We start from the raw sequence: 23467 nt of genomic DNA, 5'->3' as shown, positions 1-23467 counted from the left end.
GTATGGCTTATTAACATGAAAAATTTATATTCTATTATTATATGTGATATATTACACTATACTACATTATAATTATCCCCAAAACAGAACTGATCATTTATTTCTCTCAAACATATTTTTAATATGTTTAAGGGTAAAGTAGAATAAAACTGTGGTTTTCAGAATTATGTTTTCAGAGGGAGACAAAATAAATCTTTTTTAGAAATCCAAAAAAGCAAAACTTTCCCAACTTCCCTATTTCAACTTAACTTTGAATCCCCAGGCTGATATCTCTTTAAACTCAAATTAGTAGCCTCTCTTTATAGTCGTAGCTGATAATCAAGGCATAATCTTCACCCTTTAGACATGAAATCTGGAGCTCTTCCTCCTCCCAGCTAGCTCTTTCCACAGCTACCAACTTTTCTTGAGTCAAGTCTATTTCTCACACTTTTTCTATGTACTGCTATTAGAATAGTCCTCAAGTGCTCTATGATGTTATTTCCTTACTCAAAAACTTAGAATTGTTCTCTACAGTTCAAGTTCCTCTCCATCTCTGTGTGATGGTTAATTTTGTGTCAACTTGATTGGGCCACAGGGTGCCCAGATATTTGGTAAAACATTATTCTGTTTTTGTGAAGGTGTTTTTGGATGAGATTAACATTTAAACTGGTAGACTAGACAAAGCAGATAATCTAGGATGGGCCTCATCCAATCATTTCAAGGCCTGAATAGAACAAAAGGCTGATCTTCCTCAGAATAAGTGAAAATTATCCTGCCTGATGGGCCTCAAACTATACCATTTGCTCTTCCTGGTTCTATAGTAGCTTCCAGCCTTTGGACTTGAAAGTGGATACAAGCTCTATAGATTTTGGACTAGCCAATGTCCATAATCCCATGATAGGTATCTCCTATTAGTTCTGTTTTTCTGAAGATCACTGCCTAATATACTGTTTATCCCAACTCTGTAGCATCATTTCATAAGTTTTTTTTTTTTTTTTTTTTTTTTTTTTTTGACAGTGTCTTGCTCTGTCACCCAGGCTGGAGTGCAATGGTGCAAACAAAGTTCACTGCACCCTCAACCTCCTGGGCTCAAGTGATTCTCCTACCTCAGCCTCCTGAGTAGCTAGAACCACAAACATGTGCCACCATGCGTTGCTAGCTTTTTTAAATGTTTGTAGAGAAAAAGTCTAACCATGTTGCCCAGGCTCTCAGATCATTTATTAGACCTCAAAATATTCTCTACTACAATGAAATAAATCCATTTGTCAACTTCTACCCAATTTGCATAATTCCACTGAAATGCTTTTATTAAATAACTGATATGCATTTGTACCACCTACATTTGCCTCTCACATATATCTCTCCAGCTAGGATGTTAACTACTTTGAAAACAGGAGCCTCTATTTTCTTTACTTCTTTCTACAGCGATAACAAAGATTAACAATGTGAAGTATAGTTTAAAGACTATTAAGTATATATATATATATATATATATATATATACTTAAATCATGAAAAGTCAGGAAACAACAGATGCTGGAGAGGATGTAGAGAAACAGGAATGTTTTTACACTGTTGGTGGGACTGTAAACTAGTTCAGCCATTGTGGAAGACAGTGTGGCGATTCCTCAAGGATCTAGAACTAGAAATACCATTTGACCCAGCCATCCCATTACTGGGTATATACCCAAAGGATTATAAATCATGCTGCTATAAACACACATGCACATGTGTGTTTATTGCAGCACTATTCACAATAGCAAAAACTTGGAACCAACCCAAATGTCCAACAATGATAGACTGGATTAAGAAAATGTGGCACATATACACCATGGAATACTATGCAACCATAAAAATGATGAGTTCATGTCCTCTGTAGGGACATGGATGAAGCTGGAAACCATCATTCTCAGCAAACTATTGCAAGGACAAAAAAACCAAACACCGCATGTTCTCACTCACAGGTAGGAACTGAACAATGAGAACACGGACACAGGAAGGGGAACATTACATACTGGGGCTTGTCGTGGGGTGGGGGAAGTGGGGAGGGATAGCATTAGGAGATATATCTAATGTAAATGATGAGTTAACGGGTGCAGCACACCAACATGGCACATGTATACGTACACAACAAACCTGCACGTGGTGCATATGTATCCTAAAACTTAAAGTATAATAAAAAATAAAAAATAAAAAAGACTTAAATATATATATACATACTTTATACCTATCTATACCTTAAATATATAAAATGTATGTATATTTATATACATAAATGTAAATTTATATATCTAATTTACCTCTTGCCTACAGTCTGGTACATGTTTTAATGTTAATTTTTATTTGGTTGGTTTTGGTTTTGCTTAAAAGAATAACATTTTGGGTTAAAATTTGTTTGCCATTTTAAAGCATTCTGCTTCCACTTTCATTTTCCTGTTAGGACACAGGACAAAGTCATAGACAAACTTTAGCCTACATAATTTAAAAGTACAATTGAAAGAATGTTTTAATGTTGGGATGAAGTGCATACTTTACTGTATGTTTTTCAAACTCAGTTATATTGATTTGCTAAAAGTAAATAATATCACCAGGATACTATCTGGTAAAAATCTCTCTGTGGATTAACCCAGAAAAGGAAGTGAATGAATTTTTGTATATTGCATAGTTGTGGTTGCAAAATTGCAGTAAAAATATGTTTTCAATGCACTGGTGTAAGTGAGACTTCAGAATTCAACTACCTCATCTGATTTGATCCAAAAGGCTTGGAATATTTAAGACCATATCTCATCAACAGGGAAAAGGAGGAGTGTTTTATTTTCTAGCATTCCTATGACTTGGAAGAAAAAAAAAATCTAGGAAATTGAAGTCCATGAACTGGAAAATATGAATTTGGTCTTTTAGAAAGCATTCATTTAAAAAATAATGGGCAGTTACTTAATAATAGGACATAGCATGTCAGAGAAGTCTGAGGCCGTATAAGACAGTTGGATAAGATTTGACAATGTCATTGTGTGCAGCCCAGCCAATGCAAAATGGTCAAATCAGTTTTTACCTCTTTTTTTTTACTTTAAGTAATATGTTATCCAAGTCTTGATCTAGTCCAATGACTAGAGGAATAGAAATTCTCCCCACCTCTCTAGGGATTCCATTCCAGAGACTAATAGATTTCACTGTCAGAAAACATTTCCCGGATTCAGTCTTAAATTTCTGTTACTTAATTTCATGCCATTACTTGACTATAAACTCTCTTATCCTACCTTTAAAAATATCTTGACTTCCGTAATGTTTGAATCTTACAAATATTTGTAAAATGTTATCACAACTATACTCAGAGATGAGCAAAAAATATACATTTTGTTATTTTAATTTTTTAAGGATTAAAGTCTGAAGACCATTATACATTCATTTTCTAGTCTGAACACTACTCAGTTTGCTTATTTGGAACATGTACATGCCCCAAACTTGTATTCTGTTTGTGATCTCAGCAGTACCATTCAAATAACTTTTATCTTTCAGCCACATGATGTGAAGCTTTTGCATATACAGACTAAAATCTCATTGACTGATTTTACTGCCACATTGCATTACAAGACCATATATAATCTGCTACCACTATCATCTCAAAGTCTCTTGGTAATGCTGCTTTCCAAATACTGTATATCCTGCCAATTCAATGGCTGTGTTTCTGATTATTTTTCCCCAGATGTATTAGCTACATTTTTCCAGGTTGAATCACATTTCATTTCCTGCCCATATTTCTAACCACTTTAAGTCCCTTTTATCTGCCCTCACTGGTTTTGTCAACACCATCCAATTTAGCATCATCTGTAAATTTAATTAACATGATGTGTATCCTCTTTTATAAATCACTAATGAAGTTTCTCTACAATGATTTGTTTATTTTAAAAACTAATGCTGCTTAATGTTTATAATTTGCTTATAATGTTTATAATCTTAAGAAGGCACCACTTTTTTGCCACTTAATATTTGTTTTATTATTTTAGGAGTGGTTCATGATAGACTAACAACGGAATCATGTCAGGGTCATTGCTATCCTTTTTTGAATATTAGCGCTAAATTACTTTAATGATTGCTTCTATACATAACAAAGCTTTAACTGACAATTTTCTACCCTTCTGTGTTTTTTCATAAATATGTTCTATTAATAACATCACAGAAAAACAACATTATGTTATTCTCACGTGTTATTCTCACGTCCATGATGTAAAATGGTCAAAGATCTCATATTCCAAATTCTGTTGTGCAGTGAGTTTTTTAAATTTTAGATTCCAATTTACTGTGACAAGAGTTTGTTATATTAAATGAGTAAAGATTAATTTAGAATGTTTCTATTTTAAGTATTTTGGAATTGGCAAGTTGAACCTTCTTAGAGACCTGCAAAGAGACTTAGACTCCCACACAATAATATTGGGAGACTTTAACACCCCACTGTCAATATTAGACAGATCAGTGAGACAGAAAGTTAACAAGGACATTCAGGACTTTAACTCAGCTCTGGACCAAGCAGACCTAATAGATATCTACAGAACTCTCCACCCTAAAACAACAGAATATACATTCTTCTCAGCATCACATCACACTGATTCTAAAATTGACCACATAATTGGAAATAAAACACTCCTCAGCAAATGCAAAAGAACAGAAATCATAAAAAACAATCTCTCAGACCACAGTGCAATCAAATTAGAACTCAGGATTAAGAAAGTCATTCAAAACCACACAACCACATGGAAACTAAATAAACTGCTCCTGAATGACTACTGGGTAAATAATGAAATGAAGACAAAAATAAATAAGTTCTTTGAAACCAATGAGAACAAAGACACAATGTACCAGAATCTCTATGATACAGCTAAAGCAGTGTTAAGAGGGAAATTTATAGCACTAAATGCCCACAGGAGAAAGCAGCAAAGATCTAAAATCAACACCCTAACATCAAAGTTAAAAGAACAAGAGAAGCAAGAGCAAACAAATTCAAAAGCTAGCAGAGGACAAGAAATAACTAAGATCAAAGCAGAACTGATGGAGATAGAGACACAAAAACCTCTTCAAAAAAAAAAAAATCAGTGAAGCCAGGGACTAGTTTTTTGAAAAGATTAACAAAATAGACCGCTAGCCAAACTAATAAAGAAAGGAGAGGAGAAGTTCTTGGAGGGGGAGCCAAGATGGCCAAATAGGAACAGCTCTGGTCTCCAGCTCCCAGCCCCAGCGACACAGAAGACTGGTGATTTCTGCATTTCTGCTTGAGGTACCGCTTTCATCTCACTAGGGAGTGCCAAACAGTGGGTGCAGGACAGTCGGTGAAGCGCACTGTGCGTGAGCCGAAGCAGGGCGAGGCACTGCCTCACTCGGGAAGCGCAAGGGGTCAGGGAGTTCCCTTTCCTAGTCAAAGAAAGGGGTAACAGACGGCACCTGGAAAATCGGGTCAGTCCCACCCTCATACTGCGCTTTCCCAACGGGCCTGGAAAACGGCACACTAGGAGATTGTATCCTGCACCTGGCTCGGAGGGTCCTATGCCCATGGAGTCTCGCTGATTGCTAGCACAGCAGTCTGAGATCAAGCTGCAAGGCGGCAGCGAGGCTGGGGGAGGGGCGCCCGCCATTACCCAGGCTTGCTTAGGTAAACAAAGCAGCCAGGAAGCTCGAACTGGGTGGAGCCCACCACAGCTCAAGGAGGCCTGTCTGCCTCTGTAGGCTCCACCTCTGGGGGCAGGGCACAGACAAACAAAAAGTCAGCAGGAATCTCCAGAGACTTAAATGTCCCTGTCTGACTGACAGCTTTGAAGAGAGTAGTGGTTCTCCCAGCACGCAGCTGGAGATCTGAGAACGGACAGACTGCCTCCTAAAGTGGGTCCCTCACCCCTGAGCAGCCTAACTGGGAGGCACCCCCCCAGAAGGGAAAGACTGACACCTCACTGGGCCAGGTACTCCTCTGAGACAAAACTTCCAGAGGAACTATCAGACAGCTGAATTGGTGGTCTCACGAAAATCCGCTGTTCTGCAGCCACCGCTGCTGACACCCAGCCAAACAGGGTCTGGAGTGGACCTCTAGTAAACTCCAACAGACCTGCAGCTGAGGGTCCTGTCTGGTGGAGGGAAAACCAACAAACAGAAAGGACATCCACACCAAAAACCCATCTGTACATCACCATCATCAAAGCCCAAAAGTAGATAAAACCACAAAGATGGGGAAAAAACAGAGCAGAAAAACTGGAAACTCTAAAAAGCAGAGCACCTCTCCTCCTCCAAAGGAACGCAGTTCCTCACCAGCAATGGAACAAAGCTGGATGGAGAATGACTTTGACGAGTTGAGAGAAGAAGGCTTCAGACGATTAAACTACTCTGAGCTACGGGAGGAAATTCAAAACAATAGCAAAGAAGTTAAAAACTTTGAAAAAAAATTAGAAGAATGGATAACTAGAATAACCAATGGAGAGAAGGGCTTAAAGGAGATGGAGGAGCTGAAAGCCAAGTTTCGAGAACTACGTGAAGATTGCAGAAGCCTCAGTAGCAGATGCGATCAACTGGAAGAAAGGGTATCGCTGATGGAAGATGAAATGAATGAAATGAAGCGAGAAGGGAAGTCTAGAGAAAAAAGAATAAAAAGAAATGAACAAAGCCTCCAAGAAATTTGGGACTACGTGAAAAGACCAAACCTACGTCTGATTGGTGTACCTGAAAATGATGGGGAGAATGGAACCAAGTTGGAAAACACTCTGCAAGATATTATCCAGGAGAACTTCCCCAATCTAGCAAGGCAGGCCAACATTCAGATTCAGGAAATACAGAGAACGCCACAAAGATACTCCTCGAGAAGAGCAACTCCAAGACACATAATTGTCAGATTCACCAAAGTTGAAATGAAGGAAAAAATGTTAAGGGCAGCCAGAGAGAAAGGTCGGGTTACCCACGAAGGGAAGCCCATCAGACTAACAGCTGATCTCTCGGCAGAAACTCTACAAGCCAGAAGAGAGTGGGGGCTGATATTCAACATTCCTAAAGAAAAGAATTTTCAACCCAGAATTTCCTATCCTGCCAAACTAAGCTTCATAAGTGAAGGAGAAATAAAATACTTCACAGACAAGCAAACGCTGAGTGATTTTGTCACCACCAGGCCTGCCCTAAAAGAGTTCCTGAAGGAAGCACTAAACATGGAAAGGAACAACCGGTACCAGCCACTGCAAAAACATGCCAAATTGTAAAGACCATCGAGGCTAGGAAGAAACTGCATCAACTAATGAGCAAAATAACCAACTAACATCATAATGACAGGATCAGATTCACACATAACAATATTAACGTTAAATGTAAATGGGCTAAATGCTCCAATTAAAAGACACAGACTGGCAAACTGGATAAGGAGTCAGGACCCATCAGTGTGCTGTATTCAGGAAACCCATCTCACGTGCAGAGACACACATAGACTCAAAATAAAGGGATGGAGGAAGATCTATCAAGCAAATGGAAAACAAAAAAAGGCAGGGGTTGCAATCCTAGTCTCTGACAAAATAGACTTTAAACCAACAAAGATCAAAAGAGACAAAGAAGGCCATTACATAATGGTAAAGGGATCAATTCAACAAGAAGAGCTAACTATCCTAAATATATATGCACCCAACACAGGAGCACCCAGATTCATAAAGCAAGTCCTGAGTGACCTACAAAGGGACTTAAACTCCCACACAATAATAATGGGGGATTTTAACACCCCACTGTCAACATTAGACAGATCATCTAGACAGAAAGTTAACAAGGATATCCAGGAATTGAACTCAGCTCTAAACAAAGTGGACCTAATAGACATCTACAGAACTCTCCACCCCAAATCAACAGAATATACATTTTTTTCAGCACCACACCACACCTATTCCAAAATTGACCACATAGTTGGAAGTAAAGCTCTCCTCAGCAAATGTAAAAGAACAGAAATTATAACAAACTGTCTCTCAGACCACAGTGCAATCAAACTAGAACTCAGGATTAAGAAACTCACTCAAAACCGCTCAACTACATGGAAACTGAACAACCTGCTCCTGAATGACTATTGGGTACATAATGAAATGAAGGCAGAAATAAAGATGTTCTTTGAAACCAACAAGAACAAGGACACAACCTACCAGAATCTCTGGGACACATTCAAAGCAGTGTGTAGAGGGAAATTTATAGCACTAAATGCCCACAAGAGAAAACAGGAAAGATCCAAAATTGACACCCTAACATCACAATTAAAAGAACTAGAAAAGCAAGAGCAAACACATTCAAAAGCTAGCAGAAGGCTAGAAATAACTAAAATCAGAGCAGAACTGAAGGAAATAGAGACACAAAAAACCCTTCAAAAAATTAATGAATCCAGGAGCTGGTTTTTTGAGAAGATCAACAAAATTGATAGACCGCTAGCAAGACTAATAAAGAGGAAAAGAGAGAAGAATCAAATAGATGCAATAAAAAATGAAAAAGGGGATATCACCACCGATCCCACAGAAATACAATCTACCATCAGAGAATACTACAAACACCTGTATGCAAATAAACTAGAAAATCTAGAAGAAATGGATAAATTCCTCGACAAATACACCCTCCCAAGACTAAATCAGGAAGAAGTCGAATCTCTGAATAGACCAATAACAGGCTCTGAAATTGTGGCAATAATCAATAGCTTACCAACCAAAAAGAGTCCAGGACCTGATGGATTCACAGCTGAATTCTACCAGAGGTACAAGGAGGAACTGGTACCATTCCTTCTGAAACTATTCCAATCAATAGAAAAAGAGGGAATCCTCCCTAACACATTTTATGAAGCCAGCATCATCCTGATACCAAAGCCAGGCAGAGACACAACCAAAAAAGAGAATTTTAGACCAATATCCTTGATGAACATTGATGCAAAAATCCTCAATAAAATACTGGCAAACCGAATCCAGCAGCACATCAAAAAGCTTATCCACCATGATCAAGTGGGCTTCATCCCTGGGATGCAAGGCTGGTTCAACATACGCAAATCAATAAATGTAATCCAGCATATAAACAGAACCAAAGACAAAAACCACATGATTATCTCAATAGATGCAGAAAAGGCTTTTGACAAAATTCAACAACCCTTCATGCTAAAAACTCTCAATAAATTAGGTATTGATGGGACGTATCTCAAAATAATAAGAGCTATATACGACAAACCCACAGCCAATATCATACTGAATGGGCAAAAACTGGAAGCATTCCCTCTGAAAACTGGCACAAGACAGGGATGCCCTCTCTCACTGCTCCTATTCAACATAGTGCTGGAAGTTCTGGCCAGAGCAATCAGGCAGGAGAAGGAAATAAAGGGTATTCAATTAGGAAAAGAGGAAGTCAAACTGTCCCTGTTTGCAGATGACATGATTGTATATCTAGAAAATCCCATTGTCTCAGCCCAAAATCTCCTTAAGCTGATTAGCAACTTCAGCAAAGTCTCAGGATACAAAATCAATGTGCAAAAATCACAAGCATTCTTGTACAACAATCACAGACAAACAGAGAGCCAAATCATGAGTGAACTCCCATTCACAATTGCTTCAAAGAGAATAAAATACCTAGGAATCCAACTTACAAGGGATGTGAAGGACCTCTTCAAGGAGAACTACAAACCACTGCTCAATGAAATCAAAGAGGATACAAACAAATGGAAGAACATTCCATGCTCATGGGTTGGAAGAATCAATATCGTGAAAATGGCCATACTGCCCAAAGTAATTTATAGATTCAACGCCATCCCCATCAAGCTACCAATGACTTTCTTCACAGAATTGGAAAAAACTACTTTAAAGTTCATATGGAACCAAAAAAGAGCCCGCATTGCCAAGTCAATCCTAAGCCAAAAGAACAAAGCTGGAGGCATCACGCTACCTGACTTCAAACTATACTACAAGGCTACAGTAACCAAAACAGCATGGTACTGGTACCACAACAGAGATATAGATCCATGGAACAGAACAGAGCCCTCAGAAATGATGCCGCATATCTACAACTATTTGATCTTTGACAAACCTGACAAAAACAAGAAATGGGGAAAGGATTCCCTATTTAATAAATGGTGCTGGGAAAACTGGCTAGCCATATGTAGAAAGCTGCAACTGGATCCCTTCCTTACACCTTATACAAAAATTAATTCAAGATGGATTAAAGACTTATATGTTAGACCTAAAACCATTAAAATCCTACAAGAAAACCTAGGCAATACCATTCAGGACATAGGCGTGGGCAAGGACTTCATGTCTAAAACACCAAAAGCAATGGCAACAAAAGCCAACATTGACAAATGGGATCTCATTAAACTAAAGAGCTTCTGCACAGCAAAAGAAACTATCATCAGAGTGAACAGGCAACCTACAGAATGGGAGAAAATTTTTGCAACCTACTCATCTGACAAAGGGCTAATATCCAGAATCTACAATGAACTCAAACAAATTTACAAGAAAAAAACAAACAACCCCATCAAAAAGTGGGCAAAGGACATGAACAGACACTTCTCAAAAGAAGACATTTATGCAGCCAGAAAACACATGAAGAAATGCTCATCATCACTGGCCATCAGAGAAATGCAAATCAAAACCACAGTGAGATACCATCTCACACCAGTTAGAATGGCCATCATTAAAAAATCAGGAAACAACAGGTGCTGGAGAGGATGTGGAGAAATAGGAACACTTTTACACTGTTGGTGGGACTGTAAACTAGTTCAACCATTGTGGAAGTCAGTGTGGCGATTCCTCAGGGATCTAGAACTAGAAATACCATTTGACCCAGCCATCCCATTACTGGGTATATACCCAAAGGACTATAAATCATGCTGCTATAAAGACACATGCACACGTATGTTTATTGCGGCACTATTCACAATAGCAAAGACTTGGAACCAACCCAAATGTCCAACAACGATAGACTGGATTAAGAAAATGTGGCACATATACACCATGGAATACTATGCAGCCATAAAAAATGATGAGTTCGTGTCCTTTGTAGGGACATGGATGAAACTGGAAAACATCATTCTCAGTAAACTATCGCAAGGACAAAAAATCAAACACCGCATGTTCTCACTCATAGGTGGGAATTGAACAATGAGAACTCATGGACACAGGAAGGGGAACATCACATTCCGGGTACTGTTGTGGGGTGGGGGGTGGGGGGGGCGGGGACAGCATTGGGAGATATACCTAATGCTAAATGACGAGCTAATGGGTGCAGGGAATCAAAATGGCACATGGATACATATGTAACAAACCTGCACATTGTGCACATGTACCCTAAAACCTAAAGTATAATAAAAAAATAAAAATAAAAATAAAAAAAAAAAGAAAGGAGAAAAGAATCAAATAGACACAATAAAAAATGATAAAGGGATATCACTACTGATCCCACAGAAATACAAACTACCATCAGAGAATACTATAAACACCTCTATGTAAATAAACTAGAAAATCTAGAAGAAATGGATAAATTCTTGGACACATACACCTTCCCAAGTCTAAACCAGGAAGAAATCGAATCCCAGAATAGACCAATAACAAGTTCTGAAATTGAGGCAGTGATTAATAGCTTACCAACCAAAAAATTCCCAGGACCAGACGGATTCACAGCCAAATTCTACCAGAGGTACACAGAGGAGCCGGTACCATTCCTTCTGAAACTATTCCAAACAATAGAAAAAGAGGGACTCCTAATTCATTTTATGAGGCCAGCATCATCCTGATTCTAAAACCTGGCAGAGACACAATAAAAAAATAATTTCAAGCCAATATCCCTAATGAACATCAATGCAAAAATCCTGAATAAAATACCGGCAAACCAAGTCCAGCAGCACATCAAAAAGCTTATCCACCACGATGAAGTCGGCTTCATCCTTGGGATGCAAGGCCAGTTCAACATACACAAATCAATAAATGTAACCAATCACATTAACAGAACCAATGACAAAAGCCACATGATTATCTCAATGAATGCAGAAAAGGCCTTTGACAAAATCCAACAGCCCTTCATGCTAAAAACTCTCAATAAACTAGGTATTGATGGAACATATCTCAAAGTAATAAGAGCTATTTACGACAAACCCATAGCCAATATCATACTGCATGGGCAAAAGCTGAAAGCATTCCCTTTGAAAACTGACACAAGACAGGGATGCCCTCTCTCACCACTTGTATTCAACATAGTATTGGAAGTTTTGACCAGGGTAATCAGGCAAGAGAAAGAAGTAAAGGTATTCAAACAGGAAGAGAGGAAGGCAAATTGTCTCTGTTTGCAGATGACATGACTGTCTATTTAGAAAATCCCATCATCTCAGCCCAAAATCTCCTTAAGCTGATAAGCAACTTCAGCAACGTCTCAGGATAAAAAATCAATTTGCAAAAGTCACAAGCATTCCTATACACCAATAATAGACAAACAGCCAAATCATGAGTGAATTCCCATTCACAATTGCTACAAAGAGAATAAAACACTTAGGAATACAACTTACAAGGGATGTGAAGGACCTCTTCAAGGAGAACTACAAACCTCTGCTCAAGGAAATAAGAGAAGACACAAACAAATGGAAAAACATTCCATGCTCATGGATAGGAAGAATCAATATTGTGAAAATGGCCATACTGCACAAAGTAATTTATAGATTCAGTGCTATCCCCATCAAGCTACCATTGAATTTCTTCACAGAATTAGAAAAAAACTACTTTAAATTTCATATGAACCAAAAACTAGCCCATATAGCCAAGACAATCCTAAGCAAAAAGAACAAAGCTGGAGGCATCATGCTAGCTGACTTCAAACTATACTACAAGGCTACAGTAACCAAAACAGCATGGTACTGGTACCAAAACAGATATAAGACCAATGGAGCAGAACAGAGGCCTCAGAAATAATGCCACACATCTACAACCATCTGATCTTTGACAAACCTGATAAAAACCAGCAATGGGTAAATGATTCTCTATTTAATAAATGGTGTTGGGAAAACTGGATAGCCACATGCAGAAAACAGAAACTGGATCCCTTCCTCCTTACAACTTATACAAAAAATTAACTCAAGATGGATTAAAGACTCAAATGTAAGACCTAAAACCATAAAACCCTAGAAAAAAACCTAGGCAATACTATTCAGGACACAGGCATGGGCAAAGACTTCATGACTAAAACACCAAAAGCAATGGCAACAAAACCCAAAATTGACAAATGGGATCTAATTAAACTGAAGAGCTTTTGCACAGCGAAAGAAACTATCAACAGAATGAACAGGCAACCTAAAGAATGGGAGAACATTTTTGCAATCTATCCATCTGACAAAGGGCTAATATCCAGAATCTACAAAGAACTTAAACAAATTTACAAGAAAAAAACAACCCCATCAAAAAGTGGGCAAAGGATATGAACAGACACTTCTCAAAAGAGGACATTTATGTGGCCAACAAGCATACGAAAAAAAGCTCATCATCACTGATCACTAGAGAAATGCAAATCAAAACCACAATGAGATACCATCTCATGCCAGTTAGAATGCCGATCATTAAAAAGTCAGGAAACAACAGATGCTGGAGAGGATGTAGAGAAATAGGAATGTTTTTACACTGTTGGTGGGACTGTAAATTAGTTCAACCATTATGGAAGACAGTGTGGCGATTCCTCAAGGATCTAGAACCAGAAATACCATTTGATCCAGCAATCCCATTACTGGGTATATACTCAAAGGATTATATATCATTCTACTATAAAGACACATGCACACATATGTTTATTGCAGCACTGTTCACAACAGCAAAGACTTGGAACCAACCCAAATGCCCATCAGTGATAGACTGGATAAAGAAAATGTGGCACATATAAACCATGGAATACTATGCAGCTATAAGAAAGGATGAGTTCATGTCCTTTGCAGGGACATGGATGAAGCCGGAAACCATCATTCTCAGCAAACTAACACAGGCACAGAAAACCAAACACCGCATGTTCTCACTCATAAGTGGGAGATGAACAATGAGAACACATGGACACAGCGAGGGGAACATCACACACTGGGGCCTGTCAGCAGGTGGGGGGCTAGGAGAGGGCTAGCATTAGGAGAAATACCTAATGTAGATGATGAGTTGATGGGTGCAGCAAATCACCATGGCACATGTATACCTATGTAACAAAACTGCACGTTCTGCACATGTATACCTATGTAACAAAACTGCACGTTCTGCACATGTATCCCAAAACTTAAAGTACAATAAAAACAAAAAACAAGACCAGAATGGACATATTAGCAGTTGGTAGAACCCTTACCTTGGTGCCCTGACCTGTGGAGTCAAAGCAAATATAATTAATCAGTAAAGTTCCTAAAAATGTCCCACCCATTCTCAAGATAGTAAGTAAAAAATAGCATTGTATCCCTAAAGGATATGCAGAGATCAGACATACCTTCAGAAATGTAAAGGATATAGGATTAATGGTTAATTTTATATGTCAACTTGTCTGGGCCACGATGCCTAGATATTTCATCAAACACTATTCAGGATGTTTCTGAGAGAGTTACTGAATGAGATTTACATTCAAATTTGTGAGCTCTGAGTAATGTAGATTGCCCTCCATAATGTGGGTGGGTCTTCTCCAATCAGGGGAAGGCCTGACTAGAACAAAAACTTGATTTCCCTGAAGCAAGAGGAATTCTCTCTCCTACTGCTTTCAGATCTCATTTGCACATCAATTCTTCCTGGATCTACAGCAGACTCCCTTTACAACTCTTTCTTGTATCTCCAGCCTATTGGGCTCCTCAATCAGATTTTAGACTGGCCAAGTCTCCACAATCACAGGAGCGAACTCCTTAAAATAAATCTCTTTATATATGCATTTCTTATTGGTTTTGTTTCTCTGGAGAATTGTGAATAATATAGGCAGGTAGTCCTCATCTCAACCCCATTTAATTCACAAGTCAGATTTCTACAAACACTGGATGAATTATGGCAGAAAACAATGAACTACTGTAATTTTAGCCAAACAGTAATACTGAATGTAGCTGTTGTGCCAGATGTGGCATTTAGTAAAGAAACCATAATTAGCAAATTAACACGGCCTTTGGTACATGGTATCTATTGATTTGCAGATTGCATTCTTTTCAATATCTATTCACAAGAAAGGCAAATCAGAGGAAATATGCATTGAAAAAACAATATAATCTAATATATATGTAGAAAAATAATATATAGCAGGATTGTCAAAGCTTTATCTGTACAGGCCAGATAGTAAATATTTTAAGCTTAGTGAGCCAAGAGGCAAAATGGAGGATATGATAAAGGCACTTATTTGCATTATCCAAAAAATGCACATTTCCCAAACTTTTTACTGATGAAGTTCAAAACATATTAATAATATTTTAGTATAATTTTTTTGAAAATACAAGTCTCCTAATAAGAACAGAATCCTTTTTGTGTGGAGATAACATTTTGCTAAAATGGGGGTACAAAGCTGGTGTTCCCAATTATTAAAATTAATTGTAAGGTACACCTGTTAAAGCTAATCTGTAATGAGATTTTACACATTTAATCTTTGAAAACGTCCTTAACAAAGATGATACATATTACCACATACTGACATCAGCCATGAGCATATGATATTAATTGAGCATATTCATCAATTGGAAGGCATTCATAGAATTATATTAGATTCTTTTCTTGATAATTGCAGTTTAACATTTCATTACATTGTATATTAATCACTTCCAATTGACGGTTAGGTGGAAGCTCCTCAACCACAAAGTTAAATGGATTTTTTTTTTTTTTTTTGAGACGTAGTCTCGCTCTCATCCAGGCTGGAGTGCAGTGGCGCCATCTCGGCTCACTGCAAGCTCCGCCTCCCAGGTTCACGCCATTCTCCTGCCTCAGCCTCCCAAGTAGCTGGGACTACAGGCGCCCGCTATCATGCCTGGCTAATTTTTTGTATTTTTAGTAGAGACGGGGTTTCACCGTGTTAGCCAGGATGGTCTCGATCTCGTGACCTCATGATCTGCCCGCCTCAGCCTCCCAAAGTGCTGGGATTACAGGCATGAGCCACCGCACCCAGCTAGTTAAATGGATTTTAAAACATGGAAATTTCCTTTGCACTTGAATCAAGGTCCAAAAACTCTTGCTGGAACTGTAGGTTGAGCTTGGAAAATATACTCACTGCAAATTCATATGAGAATTATAGATCCCACTTCTTGTTCTGATTCAAACAATGTGAATTAACATTGAAATGACTCTACTGCAGCACATAACTGTTATTTGCTATTGAATTAATTAAAAAAATTATTAAGTCTGCAGCAAAAAGTAAATTTCAAAGTCATTCATTTTCCAATGTATTGGTTGAGAGAGATTCTTCTTACTTAGAAAAGTTTCAGTCTTGGCCCTGAGCTCAAAAATTCAAAATAAAACTTTACAATTGCAAAGTCATTGAACTTTTGTGTGGTAAATAAATTCAGGATAGCCAGCTTCTCTTCTGGATAAAAATTCACAGAACAAATGATGTTTAAGTTGCAAAAGCAGTGAAGTTCACTGTTAACACTACTGGTTCAATAACACAAAAAAAGAGATTCAAATATTTTCCACAAAGTACCTGCTGATAAATAATACAATGAATAACTATGGCTTTTATAAATTTGTCCAACTAAGTCTTTTTCTGTTCCACATATATCTTTACCACTAACAGTTATAATACATCTTAGCAGATTCCACTTCAGGTTATACTAAATTAATGTTTTTTATACATTTTGCCTGTAGTTGTCTCAAAGAGACTATTCAAGAGTCAAGAAAATCAATTGCCTTTTTCATTTTTGCCTTGTTTTACAATTGACCACTGGTGGTGTTCCCAGTGTCCTCAATTTTCATGGAAAGGCGAACAATCTTTTAAATGTTAATTTTCTCAGGATACGTATCTTCAGCCACTACAACCAAACACAATTTAATTAACTCACTATCAGTATCACTATCAGTAAATGATATTCCTTGCTTGGCTAATAAAAGTACAACTTAGAAACTTACTTTGGTGCAGCCTCATTTACATTTTTTTGTTTTGTTTTGTTTTGAGACAGGGTCTCACTCTGTCACCCAGGCTGGAGTGCAGTGGCTCAATCTCGCCTCACTGCAACTCCACCTCCTGGGTTCAAGTGATCCTCCCACCTCAGTCTCTCAAGTAGCTGGGATTACAGGCACATGCCACTATGCCTGGCTAACTTATTTTTTTGTATTTTTTGTAGAGATGGGGTTTTGCCATGTTGCCCAGGGTGGTCTCAAACTCCTGGACTCAAGTGATCCACCTGTCTCAGCCTCTCAAAGTGCTGGGATTACAGGTGTGAGCCACCACACCTGGCCCATTTTTGTGTCTGTGTATGTGACTAAATTATGCCTCATGAGATATCCCATCTGAAGTTTTCTACCTTTTCTGACCATTGCTTTCCTATGAGTTGAAAACACTGTGCTGAGAGCTTAGTCTGGTGAAGTTGACATATATTATTTTAGCAAAGCTATAATGTCACTGCATAATAAATACAATACTTTGTCATCTAACTCAATAAAAAATTATCCACAGTCCATTGTGTCTTAAAAGTGTAACACTCAAATCCACTTTCTCTTTTCTTGATTTAACATAATGCATATTCACTGGTGATTTTTTAAAATGTCACATGACAATGGTATGTGTGATTCTTGATATGTTATTAAGTTATGACTACATCACTGAGACTTGTAGTGTGCTGTGAAGACTGCAAATTGAGAAGAATGTCAACATAGTCTCCATCACAACTACTTTCCCCATTGTAGCAAAAAACCACCATAGACAATACGTAAACAAATGGGCATGGATGTGTTCTAATAAAATTTTATTTATGGACATGTACATTTTACAAAATTTTCACATAGCAGAAAATACTATTCTTCTGATTTTTTTCAAACATTTAGAAGGTTTTTTAAAAAAAATCTTAGCTCATGGGCTGCATAAAAAGAGGTCACAAGCCAGATTTGGCATGTGAAGCATAGTTTGCCTACTTGACATACACTGTCATGGTCCTGCCCCCAAGATTATGTTAATTCTGCCATCACAATATAGTCAAAAGGGACCTGAACTATCTGAACATTTCATGTAACATGATACTGGTCCACTATGTTGATGGCATCATATTCATCAAACCTTATTCACCAAAAGTACCAAATATACTGGATACCTTAGCAGAAAAAAATGTACTCCAAGCAGCAAGAGACAAAACACAAAGATAGAGAATCCTGCCCCAATGATAAAGGTTTCAGGGGTCCAGTAGCATAGAACATGCTGGATCTCTTCTCCAAATTAGAAAAATGTATTGCACTTTGTACCTCCAACACTAATGAAAGTGTATAAAATGTGGTAAACTTCTTCAGAACAGATGCAAGACCCCGTCTCAAAAAAAAAAAAGGTAATTAGATAAAGATGTACAAAATGCAGCAGTATTTGAGAATACTGCTCTGACCCACTATCCGTAGATGTGGACGGTTGCCTCTTTTGATTGGGGCACAGAGCATAAAGAGCTCTACATCAGGTTGAGGTTCTTAGATAACAGTCATGTTACTTAGGCAATATGACTCGGCAGATCCCATACACTGGAGGTGCCAAAACCAGTCAAAGCCATTAAAATAAAAGAAAACTACAGACTAATACCTCTCATAAACATACACATGAAAATCCTCAGCCAGGCGCAGTGGCTCACGCCTGTAATCCCAGCACTTTGGGAGGCTGAGGCGGGTGGATCGTGAGGTCAGGAGATCGAGACCATCCTGGCTAACACAGTGAAACCTCGTCTCTACTAAAAATACAAAACATTAGCCTGGTGTGGTGGCGGACACCTGTAGTCCCAGCCACGTGGGAGGCTGAGGCAGGAGAATGGCGTGAACCTGGGAGGTGGAGCTTGCAGCGCCACTGCACTCCAGCCCAGGTGACAGAGCAAGACTATGTCTCAAAAAAAAAAAAAAAAAAATCCTCAACAAAATATTAGCAAGTCATATCCTGAAATATATAAAAGGAATAATAAACATGACCAAGTGGGGTTTATTAGGGAATGCAAGGCTAGTTTGTTATTTAAAAATCAATCAATATAATCATCAGTCTACCAAAAGTCTAAAGAAAAAAATCCACATGATCATACCAATTGATGCAGAAAAGAATTTGACAAAATACAGGTTATTTCCATAACAAAAAGTCAGTAAACTAAGAATGGAAGGAACTTACCAAACCCAATAAAGGGAATTTAGAGATGATCTATAGCTAACAATACCTATAGTTAAGGACTAATTTTCTTCCTCCTAATAATGGAGACTTGGCCAGGCGTGGTGGTTGACGCCTGTAATCCCACTTTGGGAGGCAGAGGTGGGCAGATCACACAAGGCCAGGAGTTCAAGACCAGCCTGGCCAACATGTCAAAACACCATCTCTACCAAAAATACAAAAATTAGCTGGACATGGTTGTAATCCCAGCTACTCAGGTGGCTAGAGTATGAGAATCACTTGAACCTGGGAGGTGGAGGCTGCAGTGAGCCAAGATTGCACCACTGCATTCCAGCCTGGGTGACAGAGCAAGACCCCGTCTCAAAAAAAAAAAAAAAGGTAATTAGATAAAGATGTAAAAAATGCAGCCTGGGCAACATAGTGAGATGCTGTCTCTACCAAAAGAAGAAAAAAAAAAAAGGCCGGGCGTGGTGGCTCACGCCTGTAAGCCTAGCACTTTGGGAGGCCAAGGCGGGCGGATCACGAGGTCAGAAGATCGAGACCATCCTGGCTAACGCAGTCAAACCTCGTCTCTACTGAAAATACAAAAAAATTAGCCAGGCGTGGTGGCGGGCGCCTGTAGTCCCAGGTACTCGGGAAGCTGAGGTAGGAGAATGGCGTGAACCCAGGAGGCGGAGCTTGCAGTGAGCCGAGATTGCGCCACTGCACTCCAGCCTGGGTGACAGAGCAAGACTCCATCTTAAAAAAAAAGAAAAAAAAAAAGAAAAAATGCTGGGCATAGTGACTGACATCTGTAGTCTCAAATAATCAGGTCAGGGAATTGCTGCTTGAGCCCAGGAAGTTGAGGCTGCAGTGACTCATGATTGCACCACTGCATTCCAGCCTGTGCAACAGACTGAGGACTGAGACCCTGTCTCAAAACAACAACAACAACAACAAAAGTACTAACCAGTTTGAGCTCTTCTTGTTTCTTTGCCATTCTTGTAAGTTTTAGAATCAGCTTATCTATATCTACAAGAAAAAAAAACCTGTTGGGATTTCCTTTTCAATCTAGATGCCTTTTATTTCGTTTTTTCATGAACACTCTGACCACCAGTCCTACGGAAGTCTTAACCAAATCAATAAAGAGAAAAAAAAACTCAAAAACCAAAACCGTAAGGATTGGAGTAGAAGAAATAAAACTGTACATTCAGAGAGGACATGATTGCCTATGTAGAAAATGCGAAGAAATCTATAAAAACAAAGGACAAAAAACAAGAAAACACTAGAACTAATAAGTGAGCAAACATGATCACTGGATACAGGTCAACACAAAATAAAATTTATTTTATGTCTGTACACTGGCAATGTACAATTGGAAACTGAAATTAAAAACATAATACCATTTAGAGGCTAAGGCGGGAGGGTCACTTAAGGCCAGAAGTTCAAGACAAGTCTGGGCAATACAGCAAGACCCTATCTCCACAAAAAAATTAAAAAATTAGCCAGGTGTGGTGGCCTGCATCTGTAGTCCTAGCTTACTTGGAAGGCTGAGGTGGGGAGATCACTTGAACCCAGGAGTTTGATGCTGCAGTAGGCTATGATCTCACCATTGTACTTCAGCCTGGGTGACAGAGTGAGAACTTGTCTCTAAAATGATGATGACAATAATAAAAATAATAATGCCATTTAAACAATTATTTTAAAATATACAGGTATTAGTGTAGCCAAACAGGTACTAATATGTGTGCTGAAAACTAAAAAATACTGATGAAAAAAATCAAAGAAGACCTAAATAGAGACATACCATGTTCATAAAATGGAAGACTCAACTTAGTAAAGATGACAGTTCTAAAACTGATCTGTAGGTTTCAACAAACAAATAACCACATATTATATAATCTCATTTATACGAAATGTCCAGAATAAGCAAATCCATGGAGATTGAAAGTAACTTAGTAATTGCCTATGGATAGAGGGTGGCAGGGGGTTGAGGTGAATATGGGTAGGGTGTTTCTTTTTGGAGGTAATGAAAATGTTCTAAAATTGATTGTAGTGATGGCTGCACAACTCTGTGAATACACTAATACCATTACATTTTATACTTTAAATGGGTGAATTGAATGATTTGTGAATTATATCTCAACAGTTACAAAAAAACTCCATCAACCACTATCCATTATATAGTTTAAAAAACCAGAAAAGCACATTTTAAAACTACAAAATACCATTTGACTCAATACTGTCACTTTGAGAAAACTAATAAAATCAGAGATATGTAAGTAATGCTTATCTATAGAAAAATGTTTACTAAATTATCTCAGGAAAAATTAGAAATAACCTATAATTCCAATTATATGACTGTTCCAATAAATCATGACACATTTGCATGATGAGTGTTTTAATTTTTAAGAGCTGTATAGTTCAGAAAAATGTCATGTGAAATAAACTTTAGTGAAAAAAAATCCAGGTATGAAAGTATGAAATGCATAACTTATTTTTAAATTTTTATTTATCTATTTGTTACTTAGTCTCACTCTGGTGCCCAGGCTGGAGTGCAGTGGTGCAATCTTGGCTCACTGCAACCTCCACCTTCTGGGTCCAGACGATTCTCCCACCTCAGCCTCCCAAGTAGTTGGGATTACAGGTGTGCGCCACCACGCCTGGCTAATTTTTGTATTTTTAGTACAAATGGAGTTTCACCACGTTAGCCAGGCTGGTCTCTTAACTCCTGACCTCAAATGATCTGCCCGCCTTGGCCTTCCAAAGTGCTGGGATTACAGGAGTGAGCCACTGTGGCCAGCCAAAATGCATGATTTTTTTTTTTTTTTTGAGACGGAGTTTCACTCTTGTTGTCCAGGCTGGAGGGCAATGGTGTGATCTTGGCTCACTCTAACCTCTGCCTCCCAGGTTCAAGTTATTCTCCTGCCTCAGCCTCCCAAGTAGCTGGGATTACAGGCACCCGCTACCACGCCCAGCTAATTTTTGTATTTTTAGTAGAGATGAGGTTTTACCATGTTGGCCTTGAACTCCTGACATCAGGTGATCTGCCCACCTCGGCCTCCCAAAGTGCTGGGATTACAGGCGTGAGCTACCACGCTCGGCCAAAATGCATGATTTTTAAATGTCTTTATGTGAAATACTTAGTAAAACCACTGGTCATTTAGACAGAAGGTTCGTAGTTGTTATCTCTGAATGGTAGCACTATGAGTGATTTTTTTCTTTATTCTTTTATGTTTTTAAGATTTTTATTAACAGAAATTAAATTACTTCAATAATATGAAATAAGTAACATACTATTTGGTTTTCTGTTTTAAAATAGAAGATTAAAAACTAAGAAGAACAGCAAGAGGAAGAAATAAAAGCAGCACAATGTATTATCAATTTAAAAGTAGGTGGGAATGATTAACACTGTCACATGTACCAGAGAGGTAGACTAGATAAAAGTTGAAAAGATCCATTAGATTTCAAACAAGGAGGTTATCGTTAACGTTCTGGCAGATTTGAGAGTGTCATAAGCCACACTATAAGAGAGTATAATACAATGAAAGGTACGAAAGCAGAGATAATGATTAAATGAATTGTCTTTTTAGTTTTTTTGAAGCATATTTCACTTAGGATGTATAGAGTTAGGAAAAAAACATCTCTCCCAAACTAACAAGAAAAGACTGAACAAAGCACAAATCATAATTTCCCTTGCACTTACTGGAGCTAAATTCACAGGGAAACAAACCAACCTGGAACCTAAGGAGAAACAAATGCCTCTAAGGAGATACACAATCTGAGCACTGACTTACTTTGGATAGGACACTAAAAGAACATAGAAGAAATGAGTAAGAGCAATCTAGCTAAAGTTTTTAACAAACTACCAAAGTCCAAATGTGGGCTACTGTAAAAATATAAAAACCCTGTGAACTACAGATTCATGGGGAATTTATACATATGAACCTTTATTGAGTGCTCACAAGATAGACTGGGGGCAGCAGGGGAGACTGGAGAAAGCTTCCTTCTATGGTATAGGCTCAGAAGAGGCGAGTGGTCACTGCTGCAGGAACACCCTGATCCTTCTCTTGACAGAACATAAGCCTTAAGCCACTCAGAGAAATGCAACAAACTATCCCAGATCTATAACATTGGAGATCTCCTAAGGGCTAGCAAGCAGCAGAATCATTGAGAAATTCCCACCCCCAAGTCTCAGGTACACAAGGGCCTACCTAAGGCTGAAGTCAAACCAGGACAATACCATATCTACCTTG

This window comes from Hylobates moloch, unplaced genomic scaffold, assembly GCF_009828535.3.
Source record: "Hylobates moloch isolate HMO894 unplaced genomic scaffold, HMol_V3 SCAFFOLD_6, whole genome shotgun sequence".
NCBI lineage: Eukaryota > Metazoa > Chordata > Mammalia > Primates > Hylobatidae > Hylobates > Hylobates moloch.
The sequence above is the reverse complement of the archived record's forward strand: the minus strand, read 5'-3'. Positions refer to the sequence as shown.